We start from the raw sequence: 16,052 nt of genomic DNA, 5'->3' as shown, positions 1-16,052 counted from the left end.
TCCCTGTCCTTAGGTTGGAAAGTGTGTGTGGCAAATGAAATTGGGTAAAAAGTACAGAGACCTGGCAGAAAACACTGAGACATTTCCCTAAAAGAATTTAGAGTTTACTTTAAATATGATGTTTACTAATGGCTGGAAGCAGACCTTGTTACTTATTATATTATCTGTGTATCTTTGTGCAAATCATGCAATTACTTTGGTCTTTAATAGCCTTAAAGAGGCATAGAAGTTTTGAAATTGGAAGGGACTTCAATGATCATCTACTCTACCACATTCCTCAAAGGACTCTCTATTATAAGAAATCCCACATTCGATCATCCTGCCTTTGTTGGAGACCTCCACTCAGGGAAACCTCTATGTCCAGGGACATTTTATTTTATTTTTGTTCAGCTCTAGTTATTAAGAAGTATTCTTTTGTTTTTCTGCCATCAATCCTGAATGTACACTTGTTGCTTCTACTTTTCCTTCCTAAGGCCAAACAGAATATATCTAATTATTTCTACATGCTAGGCATTCAAATTCTTGAAGACAACAATTATTACTCACCCCCATCACCCCTCTCCACACCTTTTCCCTTTCATTAGCTTCTGACCTAAACTTTCACAGTTCCTTCAAATGATTATCATATGACATAAACAAAGTTCTTCACAATGTTAGTTGCTATCTTTTGGATGCTCTCCAGCAAAATACTTGGAAATGAACACAATTTATCAGATATGTAATGAGGTAGTTGAACTGGATGCCCTCTGAGGTTCATTCTAGCTCTTAATTCATGATACTTCGTTTTTTGGTTTGTTAAGAGGCAGCACACCATCTGTGACTCATTGAGAATATACGAGAGCAACTTCTGGGTAAAGCACATTTAGGATGGAATGTGGCCAAATGCTGTTAGACAGAAGCACTAGTTTCCAGAGATTTGCAGAGAGAGACTATGTGAGTGGGAGGTGTTTGTTTCTGGTTCTCCTATAAGTTAATAAAGAGACCTTTGATATGTAGTCCTAATGAGAATAACAGCAAATGTCTGGTCTAAGTCTTTCTGAATAGTCCAGACACCTACCTAAGAGTATAGAAGATAAACCACTATATATTTAGAAGTGAGAACACAGTCTATTCAGAGTAGGAAATTGGCCTCCAAAAGAAGCCCAGGATAACCTGCTCTTCAAAGAATCAGATAACGTTATAGAAAGAAGACATCATCTAGTCCAAAGGTGCAAAATCTTACTGGTATTCTAATCTCATCAGCTTCCATATTTTCAATGATCAAATGTTTGTTGATAAGAACCAGATCTCTATATTTCTGCCCTAGTGTTTGACCTAAGCTCCATGCTCACAGAATCAATTGCCTGTTGGGAGGGAGTATAATATAGTAGAAAGAATCTGACTTTTACTATAATAAAGAAGGAAGACGTGAGGTAGTCTTAGATAACAATTACATTAATTCTGGTATGTTGAATTTAAATTGTCTATTGCATAACCAATTGGAGATTTCTGACAAGCAGTTGAAGATATAAAATTGGAGGTTAGTAGGAGAGGTTAGAATAGGTAGATCGGTGATCACCAAATTAAGATGATCTCATCAGGGAAAAGAGTAGAAGACCCAGACCAGAATGCTATGGAGCAATTGTAGTCAGAGGGTGTGATTTGTATGATAATCCTGCAAAAGAGACAGAGGAATGGTCAAGTTGGAGAGACACCAAGGGAGAATGGTTCCCTGAAAACCTAAAGAGAAGACAGTATTGAGGAGGAGATGGTGAATAATAGTGTCAAAGCCTGCAGAGAGATTAAGAAAAATGAGGATAAAGAAAGAGACAATTGATCTGTACATGAGATAATTAGGTAACTTTGGTAGAATGCAAGGTCACAAAAAATGCAAAAGGTATAAGAAGAGAGTGAGAGGAGAAAAAGTGGAGGCACTTATTGTAAGCAGCCTTTTCAAGTTTGGGAACAAAAGACAGAAAAGTATTTGGATGATATTTAGTTCGAATAGAAGAATCAAGAGAAAGTTGGATATTATAATTATTATTATCAGAATTAGTGGAGAAATTGGGCATAGTTATAGACAGGGGTGAAGGAAACAGAACAGACGAAAAAACTGAAAATGGGATCACTTTAGCAGGTTGGAGGGGTAAAGCCTTACTAAAGAATAAGGCCACCTCATTCTATCATACAGGAAATGAGGAGAAAGTGGCAAAGCATGTTAATGTGCTTCGAAGGAAGAAATTGGAACTCATGACAAATGAGCTTAATATTTTACTGTAACATCAGAGGCAAGGTTCTCATTTGAGAGAGTGAGGAATGAGAAGCCACAAAAAACTTAAGGAGGGGTAAAAAAAGTTTGGAAGAGCTTCTGTGGAGTACAAGATAATGAGTTGATAAGAAAAGTATAACACTGCTTTGCAGCTGTGAGCTGTTCTCTGTCCTCTCAGTTGATGTCACCTCCTCCAGAGTTGTCTTCTGCCTACTCTGCCTACTTATTTATAAATTTGATTTTTCTCTCATTAGAAAGTAAGTTCCTCAAGGATGGGGATTTTTTAGGCTTCTTTTTTGCCTTGTATCTCTAGCACACAAATGTGTGATTTGGATTACCTATGGCAAAAACAATGGCTACTTCCTATTGTGGGAATTAAGTCCCTCTTCCTGTTTGCTAAGGCATACAATAGATAGGGATTCCTATGAAGTCTTTTCTGTCATCTCTGAGTTGTTAATGTTCTCTCATTCCTCATGTAATTTTGGATGTACTTAACTGAATAAATGTTAATTTTTTTCAGTCAAATGTAAACTTTTTAAGGGAAGAAAATACTTCATTTACCCCCAATTTTTTAAATTAATTTCATTACATATTCCTGATTGCAAATGAAAAAGTTTGCATTCATATTTATTTTCTGACCCTTTCTATGTCACTTTCCCTTCCTTTAAATGGCAAACAAGTTGAAATCAAATATGCATAACATCACATAAATATTTCCATCTAAGCCATGCTGCAAAAGAAAACAAAGACAAAAACAAAAAAAACAAAAAAAAAAAAAAAAAAAACCAAGAAAAATGAAGTGAAAAAAAAAATCTGCATTCAGAATTCACTGGTTATTTCTCTGAAGAAGTATAACCTTTTTCATCAAGGGTTCATTGGAATTATCCTGGATCATTCTCTTGATCAGAATGAAGTCTTGTCACTATTCTGATAAGGCTATTACTGTTTATATGTACAAGCTTCTGGTTCTATTTACTTCACTTTGCATCAGTATATGTCTTCCCAGGTTTTTCTGAAATAATCTTAGTCATCATTTCTTGAAATACAATAACATTATACTACAAATTGTTTAATTATTTACAAATTGATAGGCATTTCATTTATTTCCATATCATTTTTTAAAGCACAATAGCATTCTACTAAAGTATGTTTAACTATTTCCAAATTGATAGCTATTCCCTTGATTCCATATATTTGTATACATACCTACATGTTTGTTATGTATTTGTTCATAAAATTATCAGTCATAGAAATCCTTTTCCCTTTTCTTTGATCTCTTTGAGATATAAATCTAATAGTGCTATTGCTGGGTCAAAGGATATATCCAATTTTATAATCCTTTGGATGTAGGTTCAAATAGTTCTCCAGAATGATTAGACTACTTCACAACTCCATAAACAATGAATTACTATCCCAATTTTTGCATATCTCCTTCAGTATTTGTCATTTTCTTATTTTAGTCATCTTAACCTATACAATAAATGTTAGGTGGTACTTCCAGGTTGTTAAAATTTTCAATTCTCTAATCAGTAGTGAGTAAGAACACTTTTACTTGTGACTATTGATAGCTTTGACTTTTTTCTTCTGCAAAATACCTGTTCATATTCTTTGATCATTTATCAACTGGAAAATACACACACATATACACATACATTTGGCTATATTCTTTATACATCTGAGAAATGAGACCTTTAACAGAGACATTTGCTGTAAATTTTCACCCTTTCTCCCTTCTCCCCGCCCCAATTTTTGTTTTTCTTCTAATTTTGGCTGTATTAGTCTTGTTTATGCAAAGTCTATAATTTAATTTCATCTGTTTTACTTCCCATGATCCTCTCTATCTCTGATCATAAACTCTTCTCTTACCCCTAGATCTATATATTTTTTTCATGCTTCCCTAGTTTACTTATGATGTCCTTTATGTTTGAATCATTTATTCATTTTTACCTTATCTTTATATATAGTATGAGATATTGAGTTATGCCTATTCTATTCCAAACTGCTTTTTAGTTTTTTTTAGCCATTTTGGTCATGTCAAGTTTTTACCTTTAAAGCTTCGTTCATTGGATTTATCTAACCCTAATTACTAGGCAATTTATTTCTGTATTTTTTATATCTAGTCTTTTCTACTGATCTATTTGTCAGTCCCAGATTGTTTTTTATGATTATTGCTGTGTAGTATAGCATGAAATCTGCTAGACCACCTTCACATCTTTCTTGTCTTTTCTTTTGATATTTTTTTGTGATGGATTTCATTATTTTTCTAGCTTTATAAAATAATTTTGGTTATTTGATTGATATAGCATTGAATAAGTAAATTAACTTAAGTAGAATTGTCATTTTTATTAAATTGGCTTTGACTACACAAAATAATATTTCTCCAATTGTTTAGATATGTCTTTATTTGTGTAAAAATATTTTGTAATTGTGTTCATATTCTTCCTGAGTTTGCCTAGGACAGACTCCCAAATATTTTATATTATCTATATTTATACTAATGAAATTTATATCTTCCTGTTGTGTTTTCTTAATACTATATATAGAATTGCTATTGATTTATGTGAGTTTATTTTATATCCTGCCACTTGGCTAAATTCATTAATTGTTTGAATTAGGTTTTTGTTTGTTTGCTTATTTTTTTTAGTTTTTAAAAAATGTTTTACTTTAAAAGTATAAAACAAAGATACAATATACTAATAGCTTAAGCCAGTTGTTATAGGAAATCATCTTAGGTTGGTTGAAAAATATAAACATTTCTTACTATTACCGTATTTATACAGAACAGTGCTCTTGTGGTCAAGAGAGAGCAATTTCCATTTTCTTGTTTTTTTCCCCCATACATTCACATCTCCAAGCGTTTATATGCTCAAATATGCCATCCCACATATACCAACAAAAATCTGAATTATGAGTAATTCTAAGTAATTAAGCAATCAACCAATAAAGTTTGAAAAATTATACCAATGGGACTAGCTTGAATTTACAAAATAAGATATAAAGTATACAAAAGCTTAGCTCAATTTCTTGCTAAAGAACACAATCATACATCCAAGTCTAAGACTCTTCTTTGGGCTACAGTTCAGTCAGACACATTGATTTCTTAAGTCTACTTTGCCAGACTAGTGGAGAACAACAATCCATAAAATTCAGAAATGTAAAATGGCATGAGTTTTGAACAGTTCAAAATAAAGTATAAAACAAACATTCCAACAGCTTAATTTGTTTCCTTCCTATAAGACAGAGTCCCAGTTCTAACTTCAAATCTCTCTTCTTAGGCCCCATCTTCAGACATCTGGATTTCTTAGAGCTTCCCTGATAAGTTAGTTACCTCTAAGCATACTTTCAAAGGACTAAGTAATATAGATTGCATGTCATTCATATATGTACATATATATTTGTATATTATATATTAGATACAACATATCAGCATTTCTACAAAAACACAAAAATTAGTTAAGCAATCAACTAATCAGCTTTGTAAAATTATACTAATGCAATTGACTTTTTTCAGTACAAAAAAATACAAATAGCTACAGAGCAGTCTTCGTCCCAGTACCAAAACCAAAATCTTTCCTCAGACTCTAATTCCAGGAATATCCCACAGTAACAAAATCTCCCACAGACACGCCACCCTAAAATCCTCTTGGCAAAGGAATTCTAGAGAAACTCGTCGATGTTTTCAGTGTGGAAAAGTTGGATATCTAAGAGCCCAATGTAGAAATGGAAATAGAGTGAGAAGACAGGGTGAGAGAAAACCCAAAACCCCATGTCCAAAATGTAATCGAGGCTTTCACTGGGCTTCTAAATGTATATTGACCCAGAGGAATGAGAGGCAGGACCCAACTCCAAAGTATCAATCAAAGGACAGGTGGGGCATGATAGCAGCTGAGGTTACACCCAGAGAGACTTTAGAAATTCAGGACTCTGATGTCATCAACCAACAGAAAAGCAATCAGGATTACAGTTGGGAAGAATACAGATCTTTTAAGACAACAAGGCAATATCCAGTGCAAACAGCTCCACTGTAATTACCAGATGATGAGGAGAAATCCCAAAACAGAACTCAATTATCTAAGTAAAGTCACAAGATAAGGGACTCAGACAATAAGGGCCCCTTTATATTTGGAACTATGTAAGTTCCAAAGGTTCCATGATAACACTTCATTGCCTGCTTCAAAGTTGAACTCCCCAGCAAATATGGATGCAGTTTCAGTTAACATAGTCCTTTGCCTCAAATTCAGAAATTCTAATCATCTATTTCTTAGTAATATACACTCAACTCTCCAAGTGGAAATCACAATTATCTTCAAATTAAAATTTTGCAAATTCACAAGAGGCAAATGTCAGAAAGTTTACCAAATATTCCTCCTTGTATAAGCTTAGTTTATTAAAAAGCCTTTTTTAATGCACAGGTTAAAGAAAAAGCAAAAACAAGCAAAAATAGATTTCTCATAACCTAGGGAAACCTGGTTCGTCATGAGATTTCTAGATTATTTGGGTCCACAGGGATTTGGGACCTGTAAACTCCTATAGTTTTACCTTTTTATACAATAAGAACACTATCCTAAGTGGAAACTATTTCATGATTCCCTCCATTAACAAGGCCAGCAATTTAGGTCGGGACAAAGTATACCTTCCTACACAGGGCACATTCAGAAATTTTGGGAGTGCCTAGCCATCATAGAGCACTCCCATTTAGAATACAAGATCTAGCCATTGCTCTCTACATCCTTAATCCAAAGGATTAGAAATGGCCTCTATGGATCTCTGCTACTGCCAGGGTAAATAAAATGGAATTACAAATTCACCCATTAAAACAAGAAGAACAGTAGGATTAGCTAGAAAAGAAGCCATTTGGGGATTTGCAACACAGATATTTCACCCTGTACTGAGCCAGAACGCTGGAGAAATATACTTGAGGTAAGGATTCTTTCAGCAACGTGTTAACTCAGTGGAATTGATAAGACAATGATTATCTAGTTTAGCATGGTGATTAATAGTTCTCTAGTTCAGTCTGATTGATTTACTCTTAGAACAAATAATGATTCTCTAGTGATATAATGATTGATTTATACTCAAAGTCAGAACTAGAGGAGAGACTCCAAGAAAGACTTGACCAGCCTCATGGTGACTATCCTGCCTTCATCATTTCTCTACTAAAAGCAAGGACTAGGGCTAGTCCCGAGATCCTCCAGAGAGCGAATCTGAACACTATGTATTATCCTGGTTGGGGGGCTCTAGAATGCAATGGTACATTTTGTCAGCCCAACTTAGGGGCTCTAGATAGCAGGGCATTACATTGAGATGTGCAGACAGCTGACTGGCTGATTGTCTGAGACTGCTGATACAGACTGGGAGACTGAAGAAAATAATAAAGGCTTTGGACTTTATCCCTAACTATTCTCGTGGTGATTATTCTGCTGAGACCAAGGCTGGTCTGAAGGTCCCCCAGAGTTGCAGAGCATTTTGATATCAAAAAAGGCAAGAATGCAGAGGTTACTTTAAAGGCCAAATAATATAGCCAGTCCTCTTGAAAACTAATAATCGAGGCATTCCAGGTTTCTCATTTTAAATCTATTATCAATACTTAATACTCATCAGTATAGTGACATTACTATTCAGAATTAAATATCATAAATGGTATCGGGCCTGAAAAATCCATTATGTAAATTTGCATATTTCCACCAATGCAACTGACTTGTGGTATTCCCACAAGCCAAAGGGAAGGGTTCTTCTGCACCCCAGATCCATTTAACCAATAAGAGTGAGATTAACTTTTACAAAGAAAAATTTTGACTTCCAATATATAAAAGAGATAGATAAGCATCTTAATTTGCTTCTTAAAGCAAACCCAGTTTCTCAGTTCTCATCAGTTCTAGTTCTAAGATCAAAACACAGCACGTTAACTTCTCAGGACTTCCACTACCTGACTAATTGGCTGTTAACACCGTGCCAGGAGTCCTGGCTCCAAAAAGGCTCCAACCTCAGGCAAGTTGGGTGTAATCACAGACACCTGAAATTGAGAAAGATAAAAGGAAACTGAAAAAGACATGCAACACAACACTCCCAAAAACACCAGGGGTTGGTTGGTGATCTAAAAGGAGAGTGAGGTTAGGAGTGATATATTAGGAGTGATATATTCTTTCCTTTCTTTCCTTCAACTTCATTTGATGGCTCTTTTTATTGTTATCAGCTGGGATTTTTACCTCCAAGTCATACCAAAAAAAAAAAAAAACCCTCTAGATTTTTAGTAGGTTCTCTTTGTATACCATCATACTTTTGTTTCCTTGTTGCTTGTTTTTATTCTTTCAATTTCTTCTTCTTTTGTCTCATGGTTATAGCTTCTAGTGCAATATTGAATAATAGTGGTGATAAAGGACATCTGTGCTTTCCCCTTGATCTTATTGTGAAGGCTTCAAGTGTATCTCTGTTACAAAAAATGCTTGCTCTTAGTTTAGATAAATATTATCATTTAAAGAAAGTTCCCATTTATTCTTGTGCTTTTTAATGTTTTTAGTATAAATGGGTATTATATTTTGTCAAAGATTTTTACTGCAACTATTGATAAAATCATATTTTTATTAAGATAGCTAATTTTGCTGACAGTTTTTGTAATATTGAACCAGCCTAGCATTCAGATATATTCAGATATATTCATTTGGACATATTGACTTTTTGGTATATTTCTGTAATCTATTTGCTAGTATTTTATTTAAATTTTTTTGCATCAACATAAGGAAATTGGTCTGTAGCTTTTTCTGGTTTTGAAAATTATTTCATTTTGATATTTTTATGCACTGGGATGCTAACACTGATAGCAAACATGGCACATTAAATAGAAATGAGGCTTCAGAAACAGAAGGACCTGGGTTCGAAATTCACTTCTGACACAAAATGTATGATTCTGAATAAGTAACTTAATCGTTTAGTGATTTAAACAACTCTCCAAGGACATAAATTATAAAGTGATTATTTGTATTAGTATAGGGAATTTCCTCATGTCAAAGTAACTACAACAATGGATTCACAGGTGCAAATCTTTTGTCCTATCCCTTGATATCCACAGTATCTTATACAGTGTTAGTACCTAACAAATGTTCAATGAATTGAATTTAATTGAAGTAAATTAGTTACATCATAAGGACTAAAACCCAGCTCTTTTGGCTCTTATCCAGGATTCTTTTACATAATACCAAGAGAGGAATTTCATACACAATGGACAATTCATGAATATTTTCTACTGATAATCATGATAGAGGAATTAAAATAGGAATTACATGCTTTCCCAGAAGAACTTCAGATATTTTGTATCATTAGAATTTCATTTTCTCATATCCTTTTGTGTACAATCAAAATGGCTTCCAAATGTACGCAATCCTAAAATAAAAAAAAGTCTCCCTTATTAGATTACTTACTTGGACAATGGGAAATTCACTATTTATTGTTGAATCTGTGCTTTTGGTTGTAGGAAAGAGAAATTCAATTATATGTAAGCTAATTTAACAAAGGCAAACATCGTACTGTCATTGAAGTGATTATAAGTTGTGTAGCACATATTTAAGAAAATGGAGAAACCATTTCCTTAAAAATACAATAAAACATGTTTTCACTTTTCCTTATTATTGATTAATTATTTACTATTTTTGTCTCGAAAGGAATAAAAATTTTATATAACCTGATATTTCTCTCTTAAACAGGCTATTTATTCCTAGTCATTACATGTTTTCCCATCTAGAAGCCTTTCTTTTCAGTCTTGTCCTTTCCCTGGAGAATCAATATCTGGAAAAGTCTATACTTGAAATATTGTAGGTTAGAAACTTGCATTTCCCTAGTTGATTGACATCTAAACCTGCCTGCCACTTCATAGATTAGAAACCAATTAAATCCTCCTGCTCAGGACCCCTCTTCTCCCTGAGCAAATTTTAAGACTGATTTTTGAACTAATCATGACATCTAATTTTATCCAGAAGTTAGCCTGTTCCTGGAGCTCCTTAGGTTACCCTAAGTCAGGAAAGTAGGAATCCAAGTTATCAGTTATCATGGACTCCTTCCAACTATAGCATGAAGATCATGATGTCTGAGGGAGCCTAGAGGCATATTTTAAAATCAGCTGGAGTCAGGAATTCAGGTTAAGGGAAAATCTTCAATCTTTATTCTTTTTGAGGTGAAGGGGGATTAGCAACGCGAACAGCTGCTACAGGAACCAGTCAGCAGTCTCTTCCTCTTCTCTATCTGCCCCTCTGCCTCCACCTACCGAAATCATCGTTTCCTATACAACACATCAGGACTTGCACAAAGAGTGGGCGGGGGCCCTTCTTTCTCCAAGCATATATGTTAATAGAGTATGGTCCAATTACTATTTAGCCTCACGTGCTTGGGACCTCAGTGCATCAACTAGAGCTTCAGCCCATTACAGCATCTGATTGAGTTTTTTCTTGATCTTTTTTCAAAAGGGCTTAGATTTAGCACAAAAGTAAGAGACATTGATAGACTTTCATAATTAGAATTTGTGGTTCCCAGCCAAATAGTATGGGCATTGATCTGCTGTCATACTTTGGAGGTGTCAATCCTGACTGAGTGTGAGCATTCTGATATATCATCATTGTTGTTCTTTCCTCCTACTTCCTTGAATGTCACTAGTTAAGGCAAGTGATATTCTCCAACAAATTATCTCAATCTTAACCTAACAAATAAATTTATTTCAATATTCATTTTTCAAAAAATAATTTCAGCTCTGACAGGTTTATCTAACTCTTCTTCAGAGAATTTTAGTCTTAAAAATGAAGTCTGATATTCTTTAGGCTTTTGTGAGCACAAAATAGAGTGGTTATAAGAGGGACATGAGTTATTGTCCTAGTTTTTGTGGAGTTTGTGATACAGTGGTACAGACAATGTATATATACATGGTAAGTGAAAAGCTGTAGGGAAAAGACCATAAAAATTAAATGTGTAGACAACCCCAAGCCATATTTTTGTCATATTTTTTCTTTTATTTTCAGCAGATAGAACAGTATTTGGGACGTGGTAAATATTTAACAATTTTTTAATTGACTGATTCAACTTAGTTCTCTCAACTAAACTTAATATTCAAATCATAAGCAAGTGCCTAAAAATATTGACTTCTATATCTACTTTTCCCACTTTGAAGAAAGCCTTAAGAAATGAAATAGTTGAAAGACAAAATAAATCAAAATTGAAGAAGTGAATACTTCTGCTCTCTTATTCACCCAAAATAGAAAGTTTCAAACTAGAATTCCTATAAGATAGAGGTCTCATTTCTAAAATATAAAAAAGAACTCTGCAAAATTTATGAGACCACAAGTTATTCTCCAGCTGACAAATGGTTAAAAGATATGAACAGACAATTTTCAGATGTTGAAATTAAAGCCATCTATAATCATATAAAAAAATACTCTAAATAACTATTGATTAAAAAAATGCAAATTAAAATAACTCGGAGCTACCATCTCACATCTCCAGATTGGCTAAGATGAGGGGAAAAGATAGTGATAAATGTTGGAAGGGATGTGGGAAAACTGGGGCATTAATGCATTGTGGGTGGAGCTGTGAAATGATATAACCATTCTGAAGAGCAATCTGAAACTATGACCCAAGGGCTATAAAACTGTGCAAACCCTTTTGATCCAGCAGGGCCACTACAGAGTCTGTGGAAATCATAAAAGAGGAAAAAGAACTCACATATGAAAATTTTTTGTAGTGGCTCTTTTTGTGGTAGGAAAAATTGGAAAATGAGTAGATGCACATCACTTGGAGAAGGGCTGAATAAATTTTGGTATATGATGATAATGGAATATTATTGTTCAATATAAATGATGAACAAGCTGGTTTTAGAAATTCCTGGAAATATTTACATGAACTGATGCTGAGCAAAACAAGCAGAACCAGGAATACATTGCACATAACAGTCAGAATGTATGATGAGCAACTATGAAAGACTAGCTTCTTCTCAGTGCTTCAGTGATCCAAAGCAATCCCTATAGACTTTGGACAGAAAATACCATCTGTATACAGAAAAAGAACCATGGAGATTGGATGTAAATCAACACGTGCTATGTTCACTTCTTTTTTCTGTTTCTTTTTTTCCTCTCCCATGATTTTTCCTTTTTGTTCTGAATTTTCTGTCCCAACATGATTCATAAAGCACTATGTTTTGAAATAGATAAATTAATTTAAAAATAAAAATAAAGTATGGGCCCCTTTAGCAATCTGGGCCTTAACAATATTTAGCCTATGTGCACTTTCTCATATTTTTTTTTTTTTTAATCACTCAAGTTTAAAGGACATGGTAAATTCCATTTAAAAGTTGGGGAGGGGAAAAGTTGTAATTTTTCCCCATTTAAATTTGTAGATTTCCTGATATCTAGCCATACATATCATAGCTTCCCTTGGGGAAATCCATGTATACTCGTTTAAGAATCCCTTTGTTCTTAAGCTTTTGGGAACTGTTTTCATGAATCATTAGTGAAATGTCTCAGAACCTACTATCATCTTTAACTAGTAAGCAAATCAAATCTGCAATAGATCAAGTGCAGTTATGATTATACCACATTTCAAAATCCTTTGTCTTTTATCCCCACCTGAATCAACACTGTCCACTTGTATTCAGAGAAGGAACCACCTAAGATTTTGGATACTTCTGGGGCCACTTTTATGGATGGGGTTATTCAAATTAAACAGAGTTGCTTTTCTTAACCTCCAGGTTAGGAGGATGGTACTGAATCAACCCTTACCCTAACACTAGGATAATCAAATTTTGTGTCCTTATTTTACAAGTTTGACTATTAAAAATGAGTTATTGAGATGAGTGATACTCATTGTGATGGGGAAACTGAGCAGTAAAATATAGTAGAGCAGTAATTCTCATTTTTCGCACTCTGAAGACCACTTTATAAATCTTTTTTTCTTTATTTATGGATATTCATATGATAATGGATTTTGTACTATTATTACCCAGTGATTAAGCAAACATAAAATGATAGTAAGTCACGGATTCAACAATGGTTTTGAATATAAAGGTATTTGACTAATAATAACATTTTTAAAATATTGATCATATTTGTATAACAATATTTTTGACAGTGCATTTATTTACCCATTTGCATATAGATTTGCAGATCTCTTGCAATAATTTTATTGTCACATTAAAAGCATTAAACCAGAGATTGGAACTAGGCATAATATTAAGAATAGAGCATTTCCATTACTACTAGTTACTAAAAACAAAATATAAACCCCAACAAAACAAAACATCAAACATAGATTTAGAATGAGTCACACAGTTATATATAACTTTTATTTTACAAACAAAATAAGATGTGATACTGAAATTCTTCTGGGAAGAAATAAACTAGTTTAATCAAGCTAACTTATCTATTGATATTTTTAAGCAGTTGGAAACAAATTTGACTGAAATAAAAAGCCATTACCATATAAAGCTTTGATTCACAACATACCAACACTGACCATAATTAATGTATGAGTATTTAATCAAATAATAAGTTCTTCAAACAATTTAATAGGATTTTTCCTTATTATTTTAAAAGTGATGGAAAAGGGATAAAACTGAAGAGATTTCATATTTTCTTGCTTTATTTTTCTTTCCACTAAAATATTTTGTAATTAAGTACAATTGAATAATTGTGATCAATTATTTGCTTAAGTAGAAGAAAGTTTTTTTTTTCTATGTTATGAGTTATAAGTTTCTTGGACATCAGTATCAATGAAAATGGTTTCTTGAATCTAAATATTAAGTTTGTATTTAATTCTTAAAATTTAAGAGTAAAAACTTTAATCTAAAACTCAAACATTATTCCCTTTATTTGGAGACATTAAAACCTCTGCAACAAGTCTTAGTGCTGTGATTAAGTATTTTAGGACATAAGACTTTTGACCAGAAATTGGACAATATGAATTGTCCAAACAGAAGAAATATTATGTCAAGCACATCTATGTATATATGTGTTTTTTTTTTTAAACACATCAGTGATTTTGAAACCAACAAACCTTGAAAGTGGAAGCTTTACATTTGAATAGTCATCAAAAGTTCCATTGCTTTTTACCCCTAGTATGCTTTTGTGAGCTCTCCTTTGTATAACTATCATTTTAGTCTTGCCATTAGACTTTTTTAAAGTCTGTCATTAATTGAAAACTCTAGATTCTTAAACACATAAGTCTCTGGTAATTATGTATATGTAAAAATGGAAATATTAAGAAATGCAAAAAGTTTAGCCATAAAGTAGAAATATAAATTTGCCACCAAAGCCTCAAAGGTAGCTACCTATCTATGCATCAGTTCCCCACAAATAAAAGTGGGTTGTTTTGTTTCAAAATAGTTATGGAAGATAAAGAAAATATATGACTTTTCCCCTTAGAACCAACTTCCATGTAATGTTTGTTTTCTGATGCAATGACTTAGAGATTCTCATTGCAAGGCCTCTTTGCCAGTAGGAGATCTGGCAAAAGCTCTGCAGATAACACATTCTCCAGACTCAGAGGCAGCATGAGCTTTGTAATCTCCTCTGCTATTCTTAACCTATAAGACTATTAGGACCCTATTCATTTTCCTTAAGTAAGGAGGTAGAAGGGAAGTGAATTAGCTCAATTAAAAGAGCTCATGTACAAATCCACCACCGTATAGGAATGGGAAGTGAGCCAATGTACTTGAATATATGTAAATAGAATTTATACTCATTTTATATGAACTGAGTAATCAGTCCATGGACTTCATTATTATAAAAGTTAGAATGACATAATTGAAAAAGTATTAGATTTGAAGTCAGGAGAGTTATGGGTTTAAGATCTAATTTGATCCTTAGTAGTTGAGTCTTTATGGTTATAATTAACCTTTTTGAGCCTCAGATTCCTCATCTGTAAATTTGAGATATTTTTGTAGTACCTGCATCACATATTTGTTATGAGGATCAACTATAAGTATATAGAGATCTTTTAGTGAGGAAACTCCTTCTACCACTACCAAGACCTTTACAACTTATAGTCTTGGAGATTTTCCTAAAGCATTGAGAAGTTATGTGTTTTGCCCATGTTCATACAAGAAAACTTTTTTCCAGATTTCTGCTTATCAGACTATAACAATGTGAAGAAGAGTTTAGGAAGCCACAGAAAAAGATAAGATAATCTAGACTCTCTCCAGGTAAAAATGACTTGTTCTTGACTAGTCTCAATCACAGAAATAAAATATATATATATATATATAGTTAGCAAAGTAAGTACCCTCAAACCATTCAAACTGGGCTTGTACTACTTACTGGTTGATCACTTTGAAAGTTCAGCAATAGTAACAGAAAGGTCTTAATAACATTTTTAAGCTTCCTACATTATCACTTACCTTCTTTGCAGGACTCACAGAGTTGTGGTGAGGGGAATTGGTGTATTATATTCTCCTTCATTTCCATTATTAGTACAGGAAAAAAATAATGTCCACCAATCTCTTCATCCCCAATCTAGCTACCCAGAGATCTAATATTGTTTGGTAATTGGGACTTAGTTCAGCAGTCTGAGAGTTTCCATTTGGCCAAATCCACAACAATTGATATAAGGATGCTCAAAGGATATGTACCACAGCCAACTACTTTTAAGTTCATTTGGTCTCCTTTTCACATTGTATTTGACCTTGTGAATTAATACAGCTTTGAACTAAACAGGAAATTTTCCATACTGCCACTTGAGCAAGGATGACCTTCCTTTTTTCCTTGGTAGTCTATCCTCCAAAATCCTTGATGGAAACTGAATAACTCTATATAGTTTTTGCAAATTCTCTGTTAAG

This window comes from Antechinus flavipes, chromosome 4 (genome assembly GCF_016432865.1).
Source record: "Antechinus flavipes isolate AdamAnt ecotype Samford, QLD, Australia chromosome 4, AdamAnt_v2, whole genome shotgun sequence".
In the NCBI taxonomy this organism is placed as follows: domain Eukaryota; kingdom Metazoa; phylum Chordata; class Mammalia; order Dasyuromorphia; family Dasyuridae; genus Antechinus; species Antechinus flavipes.
Note: the sequence above shows the minus strand (reverse complement) of the source record.